General features: G+C 39.7%; 1 pseudogene; it reads right to left on the minus strand.

Moving 5' to 3' along the window:
* LOC126416928 (neural-cadherin-like) overlaps positions 1 to 23432 on the minus strand; it is a 275218-nt pseudogene that overhangs the window by 70720 nt on the left and 181066 nt on the right.

Genomic DNA, 23432 nt, shown 5'->3' on the forward strand with positions numbered 1-23432 from the left:
CAAGCATACTTGTCAGTTTGTAAGCATGTTGCAAGAAAATGTTATCTATTTCATGAAAGCACTTAGTCAGGAACTAAAACAGCAGTTAACAGCCTATTAAGTGAATGTAGCAGAACAAGGAGCACACATTCAGTCACTACAAACTGAGTTTTGCATCACAGCCTTACATTTGCTCCCTTTAAATACCCCAGCTCTTGTCATGAGTTGATCATTGGAGTTGATGGCATTCACAGTAATAGCACTCGATTCCATGATTATGATACTTTAGTGAATCTATGTTTTAGATGCTCCAGCACAGTTTATGAATTAGCCAAAGGTGTGCTAAGGTGATGGCCTTCACTGGATGAGCTTCATGCCACTTGCCACCTACGATTTACTGATGGGGAAACTGAGTGTCTTTCAGCAGCATCATGTCCCATAGTACTGCCAATACGACTTCAATGCAGAAGCCAGCAACAGGGCCTCTTGGGACCCACGTTCCTGTTCAACGCTCAGGTGCCTTTGGGTGCTGAAACCCACCAGGAGTAGTGAGGAGACCAACCGACCACATGACTACTGACACCAGGTATATTGCGGATGGGTCATCAAGGGTCACTGTAGAATTTGTAGAGGGACTGAGGACACTCTGCAGCCAGAGTGTGAGAACCATTTCATGCTGGGGAGCTGCCGTACTGCTCATCAGCAGCCGCTGTGCCACCAGGGTTGCTGACATCAAACAGTGAGCTGATTCATAGGACATCAGCTAGACTCCAACATACAGCTGAATTAGCAACAGCCAAGGCTGCCACAGAAGAACGATGACTTGTTAACATTGTGAATAAATAACTGAACTCTAATAATGTTTTACTGGCATTGCTGACACTTCACAGGTTCCTAACAGCTATCCTGACTTCACGCAGTGGTGTCTCTGCTCTGCCTTTTGTAATGACGATGTAGTGTGGATTGATGATTTCATCCCTAAGAATTCTACACAACACATTTAAGGACTACCTCCATTGACAATCAACAGGACATAACCACCCAAGATTTTCTGTGGCCCAGTAAACCATATTATGATGGTTCACTACATCATAATTTGTGAATGTTGATTCATGGGAGAACCTAATGCTTTGTAAGGGTTCAGAGTGAAATTATGGACAGCCCATTCAGAGACAGTAATTCTCTGATTGAAAATATTCCTATGCAGCTCCTGTGTCACTGACAGATAGTACTACGAGCTATACAGATGTAAGGGTGATACCAGTGACTGTAGCAACACCTTCTAAGCTGACAGAGGATCTGTGGTGTTTTGCAGCTATGGAAACATCTCCATCTCTTCACTTCTTGCTGGTCTTCATCTGTCACTGCCATGCATTCTCAGACTACTTGTTTCTAAAGTTGTTGATCACCGCATAAGAGTGTAATGGCTGCTGGAGCTCTTCAAACAGGATATCTCATAGCATACGGCATGGTTGTGCTTCATTGGCATCACTTCAGCATTTGCTGAGCATCAGCAACATGTCAGTATACTCGTCAGATGCAAGCCATGTTTATTTGGTGTCAGTATCTGTGGCACACTGAATGCGATTTGTTTGTGTGGTTTGACCTGCTGTGTATATGGCGGTGTAAGGCAACAGTTGGCAGCCTAATGGAACATGACATCTAATATCGCATTGAGGAAGCTTGTAACTCCATGACACCACATTACATCCTGCCTGCTGCTCATTCAGGAGGCACACTGCACTGCATATTCAGGAACATGGACTCACATTTGAACACTGTTCTAATGTTATGCCCCACAATAAGACTGGTCACATTTGCTTGGAAATGAAACACACATCCAATTTCTGGAGACCAAGATCATCTTTAACAATACAAAGGAGACTTTGTATCTTTTTGCTAATAGGAGTAAAGACCACTGAGTGCCATGTTTTTGCTGGAGTCGACTGATCTTTCCAGAGATTGTGCCAGCGTAATCAGAAGATTATGGTTTCTGAAACTTTGACCTACCGTTACATAATTTCTTTGGAATATCTGATGTCTCTACATCTCTTCCATGCATAGAATCTTCTTTGATTATTCTTAAACCAGATGTTAGCAATGATTTAATTGCACTCTGTGCAAAATCCCAACGATTGTCTTCACCTGTTATTCTTTTCCACAGTCCATATTCTCCTGTTTTTTGCCTTCCTTCCTTGTCCTACCATCAAATTCCAGTCAGTCATCACAATTAAATTTCTGTGAATTTAAAAATTTTACTAGCTGACTGAATGTTTAAAAAAGTTTCAGGCTTGCTGCCAGTTGTCATCTGTGGTATTTTGAATGGGCACTTGCCAGTCATCTTCAGGTGAGCCATTGGAGACTCCCACTGTCCCACAATTTGTTAGTGTATTATACGTAGTCTACACATGCATTAAGACAGTGGTTACATACTGACCACACTACCTAGAAGGCAGTGCTCTTGGTGGTGGAATTGCAGAACTCTACTGTCCCAGGATTGTTGCTCATCACAGCCATTGGTGTACTGTGCCTTCTTTAGGGGTGAAAATTGTGGAAATGATTGGGTCTACACATTATCAAATCAGTAACCATTATCATGGCTCATCAAATTTCCCCACAGATTCTTTAACAATGGAGTCCCAAAATACTGTTGTTATGGCTAAAATTATAAATTTATCTTATGCCACTGAATATCCAGTGGAAGATACAATGTTCAGCAGTAGCAGACTTGGTTGTTTGCACAAGGCAGGAGCAACATCGATGTTCAGTGCAGCATTCATGTTCAGTGCAGTGTTCTTGCCTGGTGCACCTAGTCTGACCAACATAGGATGTACCATACTGGCAAGGCATTTTGTAGATTCCAGTCTTCTGTGATAACAAACCATCCTTCACTGACCCCAGGGGGTAGAAAACCAGTTTAACCTGAAACTTCTGGAGGATTCTACCTATCTTGAATGAAACATTGCCAACAAAGGAAAGACAAGCTAGTGATTCTGCTGACACACTATCCTCTTTATCTGCTTCCAGGTTTTTGCCTTTAACTTACAGTGTCCTATTAATTTAGGGGCCATAATATCCAATTTCTCTGAACAATGGTTTTTAGGTGGGTGAATTATTTAAGCAATTTTTATGGATCTGGAACTGTGTGTGCAAGTCTTAAAAGACTCATAGTTTGCAAGGGGTGACATCAACTCAATTACTGCAAATACAAACATGTGTTAGTGGGCTTCTGATAAAGTGAATGCCTCAGAGAGCAAAGGCAGAAAACCATCTTTATTCATTTCTGTAGAGACCTGAATGCTCTTTTGAATGGAGTTCAGGTGATGTAAAAACTCCTATTTACTCCATGAGGCAACATTGTGAAAGTATTTTCTACATGCCTCCAAAATACAGTTGGTTTGAAGACTGCTGATTCCAGTGCTCTCTCTTCAAAATCCTCCCTGAGAAGTTGGCCACCTTATGAAAAGGGGGTTATCCTTGGTGACCCATCAGTTTGTTCAAAAAATTATTGGTTGGATAAAAAATAAATTGAAGAAAGAGCATGCCAAAAGGAAGCAGTGTTGTCTGCTGAAATTTATTACTAATTACAATGGAACCTCCATTTTACATTCTCCTGTTTTACATTTTTTTGTGAGTCTACGACATAAATTCATAGCTCCTGTGAAAATAAATAAATAAATAAATAAATAATAATAATGCTAAAAATTCCCCAATTTTGCATTCTTACTCGAAGCCTTGCTTGACTTTGTCCCGTTTTCTTTCTATTGACAGTTGATGTGGTTGTACAAGTTATAAGTGGTTCAAAAGACATGACATGGATGTTGGAGGAATTAAGGGAATATTTTAGCCCATTGTGAAGAGGGAAGATGTGAGAGAGGAAATGCTGATGTAATCAGCAATCAGTGTTGCCAACACAGCTTGCAACATTTAGCTTCACTGCACAATTATGATACGACTACTGCTAGGTTGCAGCAGTAAAGGAAAACAAGATAGTTGACACGAAGTGTTCGAACTAAGCCAATATGTGATGAAGGAGCCCAGCCACCAACTTTTCCTGTGCCACGTGTAAGTCAGTCTCATCTTTTTGCATGTATTTCCATTGTACTGTATTCAGCAAGAACATCAATCGTCAACCTTTTAAATTCAAACACTGAGTCTCAAAGAATATGTTCAGTCATAACTGAGGAAACATTGCCCATTTCCAGTTAGTGAACTCTTATTGACTGGCGATTTGTTAAGTCACCCAATAGGCAGTGCAGCTACCATACAACACTAACACACATAAAATAAGCTAACCTACTCTATGTGTGGAGAGGGGAGTGGCTATTCAGTGGCGAAAGTGCAAGTAGGGATTAAAGCATTTTGTGAAGTGCTGAAAATATATTTTTCATGCACATGATGTGCTATGTATGACAGAGATGCCACAGAGAAATAGTACAAGGGTTTTGTGATAGCACATTTTAAAGACTTTTGTGTTCAAATCCAATGTGACACAGTTGCAACAATTACATACACTACTCATGTATATAATTTGCACCACACACACCAAACACTGTAGATTGTAAAGCCTGGCAGCATTGACAAAGGGCATGAAGTAAACTTTAGCACCTAAGCTTTCTTTCAAATTTACATTTTACACAGTGTACAGAAATTCACTGAGCCAACTTCTAACAAGCTTGTAATGTTAACTGGGGAAGAAAACTCAGATTTTTACGTCTCATTTGCCTCATAAAGACTAAAACAACACTTTAATAGTGGTGAGCATATGAAGTGCGGCTCATAAGAAAAGCATTAAACAATAACAGCAATGGCGGCAAAGAATTTCATTAAGCAGATGTCCGTATTTATGCTTATGGTTTAATCACTTAGCTGCTGTGCTGTTTTTGGTTTAATTCACCATGTTCATCAAGTTTTGCTTTTTTCCGGGTGAGCACAAAGGATGATCTCTCAAAAACGCATATTTTGAACGTATAATTTGTGGTTGTATCATGTTGGAAAAATGGTACAGTTACCAATTTCAATTTTTGTATGAATTTTTACTTGCTGTTACACATCTGTGATTTTTTAAGAACTGATGAAATCCATTATCACAAATTATTACAGGAACATCGTATTGTACTTTTAATTTCCTCCACTTAGATAGGTTTTACACAAAGTATTGGAGAGGACTGCGACTATTAATCATATTTGCCAATTACATGTGGTTTTACTCACATGTTGGTGAGTTTTAACATTTTCTTCAATTCTCCATTTTCCTCAATTTTGCATTTTTAAAGTCTGGACTGCACGAAAACATAAAATAAGGGTTTCACTGAAGTGCCAAATACTCTGTGAGGGAGAGACCTCTGTAAAGGGTGATACTACATCAAAACTAACAAAACACTCTGAACTGCCTAGAGGAAGAGCTCCCAGTCTACTGATAAAATCACCTGAGTTACATATACACTATGTGATCAAAAGTATCCAGAGAGTGTCAAAAACATACTTTTTTCATATTAGGCGCATTGTGCTGCCACCTACTGCCATGTACTCCATATGCTCGTAGACATTAGATGTCGTGAGAGAGCAGAATGGGGCACTCTGTGGAACTCACGGACTTCGAACGTGTTCAGGTGACTGGATGTCACTTGTGTCATAAGTTTGTAAATGAGATTTCTACACTGCTTAACATCCCTAGGTCCACTGTTTCCAATGTGATAGTGCAGTGGAAACGTGAAGGGACACATACAGCACAAAAGCGTACAGGCTGATCTGCCCTGTTGACTGATAGAGACTGCCTACAGTTGAAGAGGGTCGTAATGTGTAATAGGCAGACATTTATCCAGACCATTATACAGGAATTACAAACTGCATCAGGATCCACTGCAAGTACTATGACAGATAAGCAGGAGGTGAGAAAACTTTGATTTCATGGTCGAGTGGCTGCTCATAAGCCACACATCATGCCTGTAAATGCCAAACAGCGCCTCACTTGGTGTAAGGAGTGTAAACATAGGACATTTGAACAGTGGAAAAAGGTTGTGTGGAGTGACAAATCTGGTACACAATGTGGCAATCCGATGGAAGGGCATGGTGAATGCCCGGTGAATGTTGTCTGCCAGCATGTGTAGTGCCAACAGTAAAATTCGGAGGCAATGGTGTTATGGTGTGATGCACCTCCTGTTGTTTTGCATGGCACAATCACAGCACAGACCTACAATGATGTTTTAGGCACATTCTTGCTTCCCACTGTTGAAGAGCAATTCGGGGATGGTGATCGCATCTTTTAACACGATCGAGCACCTGTTCATAATGCATGATCTGTGGCAGGTGGCAGTGTGGTTACATGACAATAACAACCCTGTAATGGACTTGCCTGCACAGAGTCCTGATCTGGATCCAATAGAACATCTTTCGGATGTTTTGGAATGCTGACTTCATGCCAGGTGTCACCAACTGACATCGGTACCTCTCCTCAGTGCAGCATTCCATGAAGAATGGGCTGCCATTCCCCAAGAAACCTTCCAGCACCTGACTGAACATATACCTCCGAGAGTGGAAGCTGTCATCAAGGCTAAGGGTATACCAACACCATATTGAATTTGAGCATTACCAATGGAGGGCACTATGGACTTCTAAGTCATTTTCAGCCTGTTGTCCAGATATTGTTGATCACATAGCGCACGATGTCAGCTGTTACCCACCAACAGTCTCAGCAAGGAAGCAAGATGTTTAGGTAACTCAATATGCATTATTTAAGACATTTTTTAAGAAACAGAAATGTTGAAGCACTATAACAGTGTTATTATAAACAGTAACAGAATATATATTTCACCTTACAGCAGCTTTTTGCAAAATACACGGCATTCACCTAAAGCTGGTTCTCTTATGTTGTTATGCAATAACACATCCACTGAATGCAGGTAGCCATTATTTCTCAGAATTACTTCACCACATAAGTTTACAAGTATTTTATTAATGTAATTATATGAGTTTTTTAATTTTATTAGATAAAAAATATACTCACCAAGCAGCAGCAGAATACACACATAAAAGACTGCCATAGTTAGCAAGTTTTTGGAGCCAGTGGCTCTTTCTTCAAGCAGAAGGGTTGAAAGGGAAGGAAGTTTCCTAGGCCTCTCCAGTACTTCTCCTTCACCCTTCTTCCTTCCCTTTCAACCCTTCTGCCTGAAGAAGGAGCCATGGGCTCCGAAAGCTTGCAATCACAACAGTCTTTTATGCATGTGTTCTGCAGCCACTTGGTGAGTAGATTTTTGATCTATCCAATTAAATAATTTCACAATAATTGATTGTTTTCATTGTTATAATTATATGTGCTGATACATTAGCAGCATACCTCAAGGATGGCATATTCATTTGTGTATTGGTCAGAAAGACGAAACAGCTCTCCTTCTGGCTCCTCTGTTCGGAACCTAAGCTGTACGGATGTTGAAAAATTGTCACTTTCAAAGGAAAGAGCAAATTTTATGTAGCTATGAGGCAGGAATGTGACTGGCTGTGTGGGCTCAGAGCAACTATGCCCAGTCCACCCGCCATCACACAAACACCAAGGTGATTCATCTGTAAGGTCAGCTTGGCATGTCCCATGAGCAGAACAATCTAAAGAGTGACATGCAGCATCTGTCTGTGGACAGCCAACTACCGTGTTGTTAGACAGCAGTGCATCAGATAGATCCAGTATCTGTAACAATGTAGTTCATTAATTAATTGCAGAATGATAGATGCACGCTACAATTAAAATAACTGGGGTCATATTTTAGCATACAAGAAATCATCTACTAAATTTCAACATTGTCTGAGGGCAGCACAAATACCAACAAAGAAAGAAAAATGTTTTCCCTCAGATATTGAAATATTTTAAAGTCTTTTTTTTCACCAGGATGACATAATCAGTACACCACTTAAAAAAAAAGAAAATAAACATGAAATGGATATATTGCTACTTATCACATAAGTGTTAAGTTACTGACAGACACACTGAAAAAATATTTCTAGATACTAACAGCTATTCGAGTAAGCTCTTCATATGCTAGTGCTGCCTTTTGGAGTGTACAGGGATGTGGCAGGGACAGGATAGTAGGCCGTTAGGGGGCACTGGGCTGGCAATGGAGAGGAGAGATATAAAGAAAGGGAAAGGACTATGCAGGTGTGCTAGTGGGAGAGAAAATGTGTATAGGACTAAGTGGCAGCAGAGGACAGCGAATGCTGAGGTAAGGAGGATTACACGAATGAAGGTGGTAGGGAGACCTCCCACCTGTGTATTTCCGAAAAGCTGGTGTTGGTGGGAAGAATCCAGATGGCAAATTCTGTGAAGTCAATGAAGTCAAGAAAACTGTGTTGTTGTGTGCTCAGCGGCTAGGTGGTCAATGGTCAAGCTGTCTCTTGGTCACAGTTTGGCAGTGGCCATTCATGCACACAGACAGCTTCTTAGTCATCACGCCCACATATCTTCACCTACATTTACATACACACTCCGCAAGCCACCATATGTGTATAGTTGAGGGTTCGATGTACCACTACTGGTCATCTCATCTCCTGTTCCAGTTGCCAATAGAGTGAGGGAAAAACTACTGTCTTTATGCCTCTGTATGAGCCATAATTTCTCGTCTTTATGGTCCTTACACAAAATGAATGTTAGTGGCAGTAGAATTGTTCTGCAGCCAGCTTGAAATGCCAGTTCTCTAAAGTTTTTCAATAGTGATTCTTGAAAAGAATATTGCCTTCCCTCCAGGGATTCCCACTCGAGTTCCCGAAGCATCTCCATTGTTTGAACCTACTGGTAACAAACCTGGCAACCTGCCTCTGAATTGCTTTGATGTCTTCCTTTACAGTGAGCTGTTGTGGATCTCAAACATTTGGGCAGTACTTAAGAATAGTTCACACTAACATCCTATATGTGCTCTCATTTACAGATAATCCACACTTTCCTATAATTCTTCCTATAAACCAAGGCCAACTTCTTATCTTCTCTGCCACAATCCTCAAATGCTCTTTCTATTTTGTATTGCTCTGTCATGTTATAATAATGTCGTGTGACTAGAGCCTCCCATCAGGTAGACCATTCGCTGGGTACAAGTCTTTCGATTTGATGCCACTTTGGCAACTTGTGTGTCGATGGGAATGAAATGATGATGATTAGGACAACACAACACCCAGTCCCTGAGCAGAGAAAATCTCTGACCCAGCCGGGAATCAAATCCGGACCCTTAGGATTGACATTCTGTCGTGCTGATCAATCAGCTATCAGGGGTGGACGCTCTGTCATGTTATGCCTAGATATTTAAACGACCCCACTGTATTAGGCAGGACATTATTAAAGCTGAATCTGAACATTACAGGTTTGGTTTTTCTACTCACCTTTATTACCTTACATTTTTCTACTTTTAGAGCTAGCTGCTATTCATCACAGTCAAACCCTGGCAGTGAACATGAGGGGTGTTCCTTTGTGGCTGGTCAGTGGGTATATGGGGAACGGTAGGTGATTGGGCAGACAAAATTCTGTCAATACCAGAAGAAAACCTGAATGAGACCTGCTGTTACCAGCTTTAGATTAGGCAACGGATTTAGCACAATGTTAGTTTGAAAATGAAATCAGTTTTATTTACATACCAGTAGCTTAGAGTCTGATGGATCACAAAGTCAGAAGTATGCAAGTCTTGAGCATTTTTTAGTTTGAGGCAGTTTGATCAATAGATAATACATGGGAGGGCCCTGTGGGTGTAGTTCCAGTTTTCAACTTCAGAAATAAAGTAATGCTTTCAAGAGGGGGATTAAAAATCAGGGCAAAAGTCAATCATCGACAATACTCACTGATGACATTGCTATTCTCAGTAATAGTGAAGAATCACAGGACCTGTTGTGGACGAACAGCCTAATAAATACAGAATATCGAATGAGGGTAAACCAAAGAAAGGCAAAAGTAGTGAGGATTAGCAAACATGAACTTAATCATAAACTTAACATCAAAACTGGTGACAACCAAGTAGATGAGGAGAATGAATTCTACTACCCTCGAAGCAAACTAACATGTGACAAATGAAGCAAGAGGACATGAAAAACACACTAGCACAGGCAAAGAGGGCATTTCTAATTAAAAAGAAGTCTACTATTATCAAACATTGACCTCAATTTGCTGAAGAAATGTCTGAGAAAGTATTTTTCGAGCACAGCACTCTATCATAGTGATTCATGTACTGTGCAAAACTGGAAATGAAGAGAATTGAAGTGTTTGAGATGTATAGAAAGTTGTTGAAAAGTAGATGGATTGAGAAGATATGAAATGAGGAGGACCTCTGCAGAATCTGTGAGGAAAGTAACATTTATATTGACAAGAAGAAGCAACAGGATGATAGGACATGTTTTAAGACAACAGGAATAGCATCCATAGTACTTGATGAAGCTATAGAGGGTAAAAACTGTAGACAAAGACAGAGACTGGAATATATCCAACAAATAATTGAGATAGTTGGGAGCAGGTACCACTCTGAGCTGAAGAGGTCAGCATAGGAGAGGAAGTAATGGCATGCCATATCAAACTGGTTATAAGCCTGATTACTAATGTACAAACATTTCCTTTTTTCCATGATATGTGTTGCATGGACACTGCATGAACATTGAATGCAAAAAAACTAATTATGTGCAATATGGAAAAATAAGTGAACATGACGACCTATATCCCACCATGGAGGGTAAACAACTTGAAAGAGTACAGTGTGCAAAATTCCTGGGTATGCACATTGATGAGAAGATTAACTGGAGGGACCATGTGGTGAGCTTAGCACTAAAACTAAATTCAGCATGTTTTGTACTTAGTATAATTTCAACAGTTTGTAGTAATGACTGTACCAGATTAGTATATTTTGGCTATTTTCAGTCCATTGCATCCTATAGGATAGTATTCTGGGGAAAAACAAATTGTCATTTAAATGAGATTTCCAAATTACAAAAACGCGCTATTCGGATAATGACCCAGAGCCCACCTCAAACACATTGTAGGCCCCTTTTTAAAGCATTGAAAATTTTAACAATTCCATCATTATACATTCTGAAATGTCTGTTGGTGATCAAAAGAAATCAGGACAAAATGGAAACCAATACAGACTGCCATAATTACGATACACGGCAATGTAAAGATCTCCACATACAAGCTGTAACAAGGACCCGAAGTCAGAAACATGTATGTAATCAAGGCATCAAACTTTTTAATGCACTACCAAAACATATCAAAGAGCTGGAAAATGAGGATAAATTTAAAACTGTTATAAAGAATCACATGCTTGACAAATGTTATTACAGTGTAAGTGAATTTCTATGCTCAACTATATTAGAATATAAAGAAGCACATGCTTGACAAATGTTATTACAGCATAAGTGAATATCTCTGCGCAACTGTATAAGAATATATGTTTAAGTTAATGTGACAAATGAAATTACATCAGTGAATATGTCTGTCAATCACATAAGAAATTATGTTATAAAAACACTTATTAGTTGTATATTGTATTAAACATAAGATAGATTCATATGAATTCAGCTTAGATAAAAATTTTGTAAAGATATTATATAGTTGTTAAAATGTATCCTGACAAATCCTATATCACAAATGTGATCATTGGGATGATAATAAACAAATAATAAATGCACTGTGGCATAGAAATTAGCATTACAGCCTGGCATGCCATGGGCTGCCAGTTAAAACTCAATCACTAGCTTTTACTTGTTATTTAGTGTTTATCTGTTCTGGGAGATGCTGTGTACTACATCACTGTGGCTTGAATTAGGCAACATAAAAGTCATCACCTACATGGGCAGGAACAAGACTACAAGCATTACATCATTCCAAAAATCTATATAGTCAGGAGACCAATGGACCCAAGAACAGCAATAAGTCAACTGCATATCAGGTATTTATTAAAGTTTTCCAGAGATGCTGATCAGGACCTGATGAAATAGCTGAAAGGATTCAACCAAGTCATCAGACACAAGTGGGATGAAATGTGTTTGGCAAATGTGTACTTTTACTTGGATGGCATATCCCAGTAGTTGTTTATTCATTAGCTGGGACAAATTCCAGGCCACTATGAAGAAACCATTTGATGATAACCAGCAGCAAGTCCACTTAGTGGAAGAACAATTGAAGAACAAGGCCCAACATCATGGGGAAATGATACAGCCTTACATAGAGAATATTTGTCCTAATTGCCATGTACTGAATCCAAATATGACAGAAGCCAACAAAATCCCACACTTGATGAAAGGACTGCAGAAGACATATACCAGGCTCTTCTGGTAAAAGACATAAAACAACCAAGCAATTCATCATGTGGTGCAACATGTTAAGGAAATGCAACAGAAAATAACTGTACAAAAGAAGAATGTGATGCATATGGCAATTGTAGAAGACCACGATGACTTCGCCATTCTTGTATTCCAGGCAATAAGAAAAGAGATACAACAGTTTAGACAGTTAGAACTGCTACACTGACTATGCAAGAGATAGTAGCCATCAATGTTCACCTCATACATCAGGAGGTAATAGAAAATGTTGAAGAAGAAGAGGTGTATTAGTCTTTGGCACTAATCTCTGCTGCCAATTGAACACACCAGTAAGAGTGGACTTGACCAACTTGGACTTATGTCACAACTATCAAATCACAGCCCAATATCTGACAAATGCAGACACAACCAACTCCTCTGCCAAATATACTTCCTCACAGAAGAACAGACATTTGGGATAAGGAGGGCAACACACCGGTATGTTTCCATTGTGGACATCCTAGACACAAAGCACACTACTGCAGAGAAAGAAGACACCACCAGATGCCAACCATTACAATAATTCCATCCACCCAGTCATCTGCGACTGATTACTGACAACCTGTGGGATGAATCCCATCACCATAGCCAGGATGAGGTCACTTCACAAAATGCTGTAGCCATTCCCCCTTGCCATATCCTAGCCACCAAATTCAGGGGAATTAAGCAAGGTGACCACCTGTGGAGGTGAGAATGCCTCAGATGAAAATACTCCAGGGATGGCAGTTACAAAGATGTCAGGAAACCTCAAAGGCATCATCATCTATGCCCGAGCTGTGTGGGCTTTAGTCAACTCAGGGACTTCCTTTTCTTTAATATAAAATGCTTATCATTACCGGCTAAACAAGACTATGCTCTGTGATATGTAAGCAATTGTGCTGGAAGCTGAAAGTGGGCAATACATCCAGTTGATAGCAATATGTATTGAAAAAAAAAAATGGAAGACAGCCCTTCAAAATTGTCATTTTAACAGAATGTAGTTGTAATACTGTTCTTAAATGGGACTTCGTGCAGGTATCAAAAGCAGTCATTGGCTTTGGAAGATCTGAGTCATTCCAACAAGCATGCATAACAAAGATTACTCTGAGCGGTTATTTGCTGTTGAAGGAGTTATCCTGCTGTCATGAACATGACAAGTACCAATTGTCTATCTGGATGTTCAGTTAAACTGTGAAGCATTTGTCAATTGTAAAAAGCGACCCAGGCTCACAAAATAAATCTACATGCCAGTGGCAAGCATAAGAATTACAAGTGATTAAGGAGAACTGTGGATCACTAATTGTCATGAGCAGCTGCAACTCATTTGTAGAGGCATGTGCATGGAAAAGGAGGATGCAGTCCAGGAAGAGCAGTTTAGTGTCATTGAGGAAGAATCTTGCTGTGCTACCAATGCAGACTATGCAGGGGAGGAAGTTCCAATCTGATGTGAGGGAGACACAATGTCAGTAAGTGTTAGCTGTCCTGTGACAATTTTCAGGTGCCTTCAAATCCAGAGTGGAAAATAGGAAGACACAGTGACCCACAATAGAACATGATATCAACACTTGGCAACATCCGACAACTAGCCAGTGCTCTTATAGGGCATTGCTAGATGAATGACAGATAATCTGGAAGTGGAAAAGATACTGCAAGATGACATCAACGAACATTCAGAATATCCTCGGTCTCCTCCTGTCATCCTTGCGAAGAAGGAAGATGGCACATGACATTTCTGTGTTGACTATTGACAACTGAACAAAATCATGAAAAAAGATGACCACCCATTGTCAAGCACTGATGACACCCTAGTTTGCTTGAAATGAGCAAAGTATTTCTTGACTATGGACATGTAGTCAAGCTATTGCCAAATCAAGGTACGTGAGGCTGACTACAAGAAAACTGTTGCTGTGTCATCTGAACAAGGCACAGCCAGGGCAAAAGCACCACAGGCACAAAGATGCAAGCTGGTGCCAGTGTCATAGAGACTTGTCACTTGCGCAAGTTCCACCAGTGCCATGGGGGTGCTGATGATGAAGATATCGACTTCACCTCGACTAGTTGTCGGCTGAGTACAATACCTCAATCTGCGTGACAATGGTCAGAAGACTACTCGGAAGATAGAAGAGCAGATCTCACCCACTTGGTTATAGATCATTGTGCATGGCTGACTTCGACAGGGAACATCATTTAGTGAGCTCTTAGAAGTGAACAGACAGTTGTCGTAAATTGCATTTGCTATATGCTGTGAAGTTTACCAACGATCATTTGCACTTAGCCATTGAGGGCCTCTTTGTGTTATATTACATGCAGTGTTGCAGACCTCAATATTGCACTAGTCACAAAGATAAGTAAACCTTTTAACTCATTTTTTGTGACTGTTACTAATTTGTTGGTGTGTTCGTTCTCCTATCCTGTTACCTGACCTTGGGGCATAGCTGTGTTGTAAGTGACAGGGAGAATTGTCTTAGAGGTGTACTGCACCAAAAGCCATTTTACGAACTCACAAACTCGGCCTACCATAACAACAGTTGCAACTCGGTCTCCACAGCTGTAGCGATGAGGCCTTTATAAAACTGGTGACGAGTGTTTACAAAAACTACCTTTATAACTCCTGATGACCTCTATGAGTTCAAAGTTATCCCTTTGGGCTATATAAAGTTCCACTCACCCTAAGAAATATAATGGGCAGTCTACCTATACACCTTAAATGAATGATGTGTCCTTGCTATGTAGATGACACTGTTGTGTTTTTGAAGACATTTGAAAAACATCTAAGCTGTCTGACAATCATGATGCATATTGTTCAGACTGTAGATCACTGACCGAAAGCAAAAAAGTGGCTCTTCATTTACTAAGAAATAAAAGGTTTGGGTTATCTAGTTAATGACAGAAGAGTCTCTCCTGATACAGAGAAAATATGAGCAGTCACAGATTTTCTGATTACTCCAGACATTTGTGAAGCAAGAAGGTTTCTCAGAATGTGCTCACACTACTGGTAATCCATAAAGGACTTCGGTACCTATGCACTTTGGCTCTGAGCACTATGGAAATTAACTTCTAAGGTCATCAGTCCCCTAGAACTTAGAACTACTTAAATCTAACTAACCTAAGGACATCACACACATCCATGTCCAAGGCAGGATTCGAACCTGCAACCGTAGCGGTCGCGCGGTTCCAGACTGTAGCGCCTAGAACCACTCGGCCGGCACCTATGCACTTTCCTTGCAAGATCTACTGCAGGGAGATGCCAAATTTTCCTGGAACAAGGTGCAAGAAAGAGCTTTCCTTATCCTCTAAGAACTTGTTCAACATCTTCTCCAATCCTACAATCGTATGACAAGAATGCCAAGAAAGAATTTCAAATTGCCACTACTGGTTAAGGCATAGATGCAGTTCTAGTACAAATTCACGAATATGCAGAAAAGCTGGTAAGTTATGATTCCAGAGTACTCCCCAAACAACAGAGTGCCATGCAGTTGTTTAGGCTATCAACAAGCTGCAGCCATATTTATTTGTCATGCCATTCACTGCCTCGATCATCATTCAATGCTGGCTGACTAGCCTGAAGAATCCATAGAGGCAACTGGTGAGAGGGGAACTAAGGATTCAAGGGTACATCACAGTGATATGTGATAAAAGACACAAACGCAAGGACGCTGACTGTCTTTCAAGGAATTCTTTGGTGGAACACAGCTGTGTGGATGAAAGCCCATTCATTGTTGCATTAAATGGCACTGCTGTTGAACAGAGGGAAGATCCAGCACTGCTGATACCATAGAAGCCTAGAAGATAAAGAAAGGAACCACAGGAGGATACCAATTAGTAAACAAAAATTGTATGAGAGGAACTATGATCCAATGGGGCAGAAATAATTGCTCATCATACCAGCTCATCTATGGTCAGCTATCTGGAAGTTTTTTCATGACACTCCAACATCTGTTCACCTGGGATTTGTGAAGATTCTAGACAGAATCACCACATGTATCACTGGCTAGTTCTCTACTGATCTATTAAGACACTATGTGAACCACAGCAAGGAATGCCAGAAATGGAAGCACATGTCACAATTAGCTCCTGGCTTTTAAATAAACTTGGTGTTGCATCTAATATCAATAAAAGTCAAAGTAAAGCCTAAACTACAATGTTCACATTAAAAGTTAATCTGCCCAGTCAGGCAATCAAGGCTATTTTTGAATACAATCACACCCCACAAAAGCTTGCAATATGTGATGTACTGTGACAGGGAAAGGAGCCTATGACCACTGGATGTATTAATTTTAGTAACTTATTTGCACTTTTACATGTATGTTCAGTTTCTTGTCAAAGACCTCCACAGAGCCAAGCCCTGAAACAATGTTTTGTTTTCTCTACTACACAGTGACACAGGTTACCCCAAAGCTATAACACAAAACATACATCCCATACTAATACAAATAAATCTACCTTTGGAACACATTGTGGAAACATATTAAACAGGGACTAGTAACAATAAACTTGTTTCCAGAATGAAATTTTCAATCTGCAGCTGAGTGTGCACTGATATGAAACTTCCTGGCAGATTAAAACTGTGTGCCAGACCGAGACTCAAACTCTCAGTCCGGCACACACTTTTAATCTGCCAGGAAGTTTCAATAAACTTGTTGTTCCAACCAATACCTCTGGGCCATCTGGTACAAATTCTGCCTGCAGCAGCACCATTCATCTGAATTGGAATCAACCTTTTGAAAGGCTCTTCAAGTCAATAAACAGAAACTGATGGATAATAGTTTTCACTGACTTCATCACCCACTACATTGTCACCAAAGCTGTGTCATCTGCTGAAGCTCCGGAAATTGCAATGTTCCTTGCAGAAGACACCATTTTGAAGTATGAAGCACATCAAGTAATGATCTGTGACTGTGTAAAAGTTTTCCAGTCAAGACTAGTATTAAGAGGCAATTTCATGTCGTGACATTACACACAGGGTGACAACTGCCAACCAACCATTGATGAATGGCCTCACAAATTGCTTCAGTAAGATCTTTGCAGATATGCTCTTGATGTACATTGATGTTGAACAGAGAGACTAAAATACAAACTCCCTGTCACGACATTTGCACATAACACAGTGAAGCAAGACACTAAAGGCTTCACACCATTTTTCCTGGTCCAGAGTCATGGGCAAAAATCACACTGGATACAAGATTTCCATTTCAACTGAACAATACTCAGAATGACTGTGTGAAACGTCTCATCACCATGTCTGAAGAAGCACGACAGGTGGCTTGCATATGGATACTGGAAAACCAGGAGAATGACCAAGAGCACTTAATGCAAAGCACTGGTGAGTGAAATTTGGCCTGGAAGACTTCCTATTAATTTTTACGCCTTTGTGGAAAACTAGTCTATCAAAAAACATTAAGTTGAAGATTACAACACTAGTCTATCAAAAAACATTAAGTTGAAGATTACAACACTTCATCTAGAAGAAAAAAGTGCAAAGACATCACTCACATCCTCTGTATGAAGCCCCACTAAAGTCCAGAGGCACAAACTGATGATGGGGGCCTCTTTTTGAAGGAATCTGAAGACCCTCTTGATGACAGCAAAGCTTCAATGGGAGGGGCTACCATGACACTCAACATAGTGAAGGGCATGTGACAACTTGAACTGAACATGAGAATTCATCAGAGCTGCCATATAGAGGACCATTGACAAGATCTGGATCAAGGTGATGCAGTTAGTTCCAATGAAAACTTCTGGCACAGCGGGTTGCTGTTTCTTCAGGGGGTGGGTCAATGCTGTGAGCTGTGCTGAATGCAATGTGGCACAGTGATTAGCATCACTGGCTGGCAAGACATAAGTCACCAGTTCAAACTAAATCATCAAAAATTGTTTGTTGTTTAGTATTTATCATTGTGGAAAGGTTCTCAAAATTTCTTAGGATTGCGTATTATTGAATATTCAGTGTTTGTATACACAGCAGCACTCTTCAACCAAGAGCTCAGTTCTGATGTGTCTGTCTGTAGGTTACTGTTCTTAATAAACATGCTTTGTACATGTACTATTTATTAAAGTTGTCTAAACAGTTTAAAAGACAACATTTTTCAGATTTACATGGAAAGGATCAACATACGTAGGCATTGAAAAAATAAAAATAAAATCTTTGTGACTACATGACTGCCCTAAAAGTTTGCCAGTCAACAATGCCATCAGCTTGATTTTTTTACCACTGTGCTTGTTGACTGTACCCATAAAAGCTGTACCAAAACAGTTTCAGTTTTGAGCAGCAACAACAACTCATGAATACAATGAATAAATATACTGACTTTTCAAGTAAACATCTATATCCAAAATGATACAGTTGGGCATATGCACTAAAACTAAAATGGAAGCAATGCAGTCCATTTCACAACAGGAAACTGAAGGCTGTCCTTTCACAATAAGAAACCTCAAAATCCCTTTTACATAGTCCAATATCAAAGTGTTTATAAAAGTTTATATTTTAAGCAGGTTTTGGATCCATAAACAGGGAAAATGATGAAGGGCACATGTCACTGGAACATTTCTAATCTCTGTTCATTTTGTGAATAATAATGTACAGTTTGCACTAGCCCTGATAAATCACAATAATGAATTTTTTAACAAGAAAAATTGCTAAACAGCTGTGCAGTTTGAGAAGTTATTTTCTTTTCTTTTCTTTTGACAACCAGTTTTGGCAATTCAGTATGTCATCTTCAGGCCCCATGAACACTTCATGTATCAAACATGTTGATATTGGCATGCTGGAGCCATCAGTATATGGATACCATGTATTTATATTTCGAGTGCTTGCTTCGAAGATGTGACAATAACTGTGGAGACTGTGGTTCAGCTGTTCCAGCCCAGTGTGTTATTGGAGACAGAGGGATGTTTGTGTACAGGGAGATGGCATCAGTAGAAACAAGTAGGGATCCAAGACGTAAAGGAGTTTTTCCAATACCACCCCTAGTTCCAATCTCTTATCACTGGGATCAAGTCCCTGTGGAAGACACAGGCACAAGACCTGCCCAATGGACCCACCCACTATGCCAGTTCTGCACAGGCTTAGCCTACCCCTTCAGAGGCTGGGCCGCCTGTGAGAGCAGCAGTGACGTATATCAGCTCTGCTGCAAGCATTGCAAAGCTTTTTATATTGGTATGATGATCAGCCAGCTGCCCACCAGGATGAACAGCCACTGCCAAACTGTGGCCAAGAGCAAAGTAGACCACCCTGTGGCACGACATGCAGCTGAACATGCTTGGTGAAAATGGCTGCTTCACTACCCAAGCCATATGGAATCTCCCTTCCACCACCCACTTTCTGAACTGCACAGATGGGAGTTGTGCTTATAACACATTCTCTGCTTCCAGAATAATCCCGGCCTCAACCTATGGTAACATACTCTCCCCAAACTCTCTGTCCTGTCACCCTCCTCCATATTCTCGTCTCCCACCCTCTTTGTGTGCAGCCTTCTGAGAATGCACCTGCCCATCTTTCCCATTCTCTGCTCCTCTCCTTTTTTACTCCCACCCCCACTCCTGCACCACCTCTCTGTCCCACAGTCTCCCAACACTGTGCCTGTTGGCAGTCTATAGTCCAGTCCCTGCATGCTCCCCCAGACTGTAGGCTTCTCTGCCCCCACCCATACCCTGCTATCCCTTCCCCTTCCCTGCACCCTCCAGGTTGCTGCTTCCATTCAACGTGACAGTTGTATTCCAGTCTGAGCTCCTGGAGATGGTGGACATGGCTGCGTGAGGCGTACTTGCTCATGTGAATGAATGTGTGTGTTTCCTTTTCTCACAAAGGTTGTGCCTGAAAGCTAATGTGTAAGCATCTTTTAATTGTTTGCACCTGTAACATACTGTGTCATTTTTATGGTAAGTAGCAATCTATATTTTCCTTAAATTGTTGTTAATGCCAACTTTTGCATATCTTCTAAAGCGTTCCTATAAAACTTCATGTTTCCTACGCATCAAAGCAAATGATTTGAAAATTGTATATAATTAGATGATTAAATCATATTTCACGTTAAACTAGAAAAGAAGTAAACTGCTGAAATGGGGAGCTTTAAAGAGCATGTTTGAGGCTGCTATACATCTGTCAAATGTCACATTGTGTATAGTAGTGACACTGAATTCTACAATATTATGAAAACAATAATTGCTACTCACCATGCAGCAAAAATGCTGATTCGCAGATAGATACAACAAAAAGACTGTCAGAAAATGACCATTCGGCCAACAAGGCCTTTGTTGGAGATAGAACACACAGACACACACTCATGAAAATGTGACTAACACACACAAGACTAAAGTCACTGGCAGCTGTGTCAGGCCACAGAGGCCAGTGACAGTGGTCATATATGTGTGTAAGTTGTGACTGATTGCTTATTTCAAAATTTATTTAAACTATCGTGGTAATTTTGTCTCTCTTTTATGTTTTTGAAAAATGCACCAGCCTTATATAGACCACTGAATTATCCAGTCAGCTATTTTTTCATAACTGGCTATTTAATTCAATGAGGAAATAATGAAACATAATGAGTTGGAAACTCCTTCATCTATTGTGTTTTCTATATCCATGAGTAACTAAAATTTTTCCCTTTTTCTTTCTATATCTAATGCAGCTGCACAAACAATTTGTAAAATGAACATGAATATCTCAAACTGTTATTTATTTGTGCGAAATTCCATTTAAATTTATAATTCAGTTTGTTATATTTATCTTCCAATTATACATTTAGCTCCACCCAAGCTCAGTTAATTAAAAGTTATGGTCAATTGAAATTTTGACAATAGTAAATAATGATGGAAAACTTTGAGCTAATAGACAGAATATAAAGTGTCGTTACCATTCATTCAATAGCAGATATTTCATTCTTTTTGAAAACATGCTCTGAATTACTTGGAACTAATTAAATTTGAAGATAACAGACACCAAAAGTTTGGAATCTTATAATTTCAATTGCTGATTTTGCTTTAATGCTTACAAGATTCTGAACTTTAACATTGCATTTTTTTTACTATGTGTTTTCCTGAATAGGACAATGCCTACCACTAATTAATTAAGATGTAATTAAGATTTTGAGTAATTTATTATAATAAAAGATTATTTTCAAGATGGATGCCATGCTTTTAATTGGGGATTTCTAACTTGGAAACATAACTATGTTCCACATACTTTTATAATTTACTAACCTCCAACATTTTTCATACCAGGTAACAGTAAAGTACAGGGTGGGCACAAAGTCTTGCCCAGATTATAACAATTTATTACAGAATAACCATTTGACATAATAATTTACATTTGATGCCGTTACATAGGTTAGTGTTACTAGTTTTTTTAAGACCATTTATGTTAGTAAACCTTAACATGTGCTCCCTTGGTAGCTTGGAGAATGTCGAGGCAGTATTCCAGTTCCCACCAGGTGTTTCGTAACATGTGTTCTGTCACAGTGCCTACAGCAGCTTGTATCTTAGCCTTCTGCTCGTCAATGTCAGCAAGTGGTGTGATGAAGACTCTGTCCTTGATATAGCCCCAGAAAAAAAAGGCAAGGGGCGTAATGTCTGAGGAGGGGAGTAACGTCCAGATTGGTGGATTGGAAGGAACGGTCCAACAGCCTGGTCACCCCGCTCTCCAGACATTACGCCCCTTGACTTCTTTTTCTGGGGCTATATCAAGGACAGAGTCTTCATTACACCAGTTGCTGATGTCGATGAACTGAAGGCTAGGATACAAGCTGCTGTGGGTACTGTGACAGAACACATGGCACGAAACACCTGGCTGGAACTGGAATACCACCTCAACATTCTTCGAGCTAGCAAGGGATCACACACCGAGGTTTACTAATGTAAGTGGTCTTAAAAAAACTAGTGACACTAACCTATGTAAAGGCATCAAATGTAACTTATTATGTCAAATGGTTATTCTGTTATAAATTTTTGTAATCAGGGCAAGACTTTGTGCTCACCTTGTATTATAGTGCATACAAAATCTAACCTAACTGATTTTCCAAACATTAAGTAGTTTCAAAAATAACCTCATTTTCTTACACCTGTCTTTAAATAGCCATTCCTCCTCCAGAATCACCAGTTTGTGACCAGTCAGCAGTCATGTAACATCACTATGTCGGTCCATGTTAGAGTCCAACATCAGATACAAAACGCGAAAGCATCTATACTAAATGAGACTGTGACCAGAAATTACAGACATGATAACTATGTTGATCTATCCTACTTGGTCCAGAAGAGACAATGTCAGACCTACGATTGAGCTTTAGGGAACACTGTACATGATTCCTTCTCAGTCAAAATAATGTCAGTGGACTACCTAGGTTGAATTTCTAAGTATGAGTTTCTACATTCTTTTGGTTAGATATTACATTATCCATTGGTTGGCTTTATCATATATCCCTTAACCCCTCAGTTTATCTAAGGGGAATATTGTGATCACCCACTCAAATGCCTTAAACAGATCACAGAAAATGTCAACTGGTGCTATTTTGTTATTTAATGCTTGTATAATTTGGTGAGTTAACATGTAAATTGCAATGATTGTGTTGAAATTGTAATTGTGATTTACTGAGAATATTACTGTTGGTTAGGGAACATACTATTTTAGTATGAGTCACTTCTCAAAAATTTGGAAAATTAAGTCAGTAGTGAAACAGGTCAGTAGTTATTGTCATCTCTCCTATCACCTTTCGTGTCGAGGGGATTTACAACAGCATATTTCAGTCTACCTGGAAAAATGCCTCGCATTAATGATATATAATTTTCTTAATTTCAGAAGAAAAAGTTGGTGATAACTGCATATGATTGAATTTTAAGAGACTTGCTTTTACAACATACTGCTGTGACTTTTCTCTTAATGTTTGGCTGTCATTTTCTATTATGTTTGAGAAATGATTATTAAATACATTTGCTATCTGTGATTCATTTATAGCCCTTCCATTAGGTTCAATAGTGATGGGTTGTCCTGTGTCTCATCTCACTACATTCCATGCATATCACTGCATTCTCTCAGTTCTTTCGGTTTGTTATTTTATTTATAAGATCAAATAAATGTCACATCAATTCCCTTCAGATGGCCAGTGTAATTCCTTATAAAACTAATGTGAAGCATCAAAGAACATTATGCACTCTGTAACGTTCCCTGG

The sequence above is a fragment of the Schistocerca serialis genome, chromosome 8, assembly GCF_023864345.2.
Source record: "Schistocerca serialis cubense isolate TAMUIC-IGC-003099 chromosome 8, iqSchSeri2.2, whole genome shotgun sequence".
Classification (NCBI taxonomy): Eukaryota; Metazoa; Arthropoda; class Insecta; order Orthoptera; family Acrididae; genus Schistocerca; species Schistocerca serialis.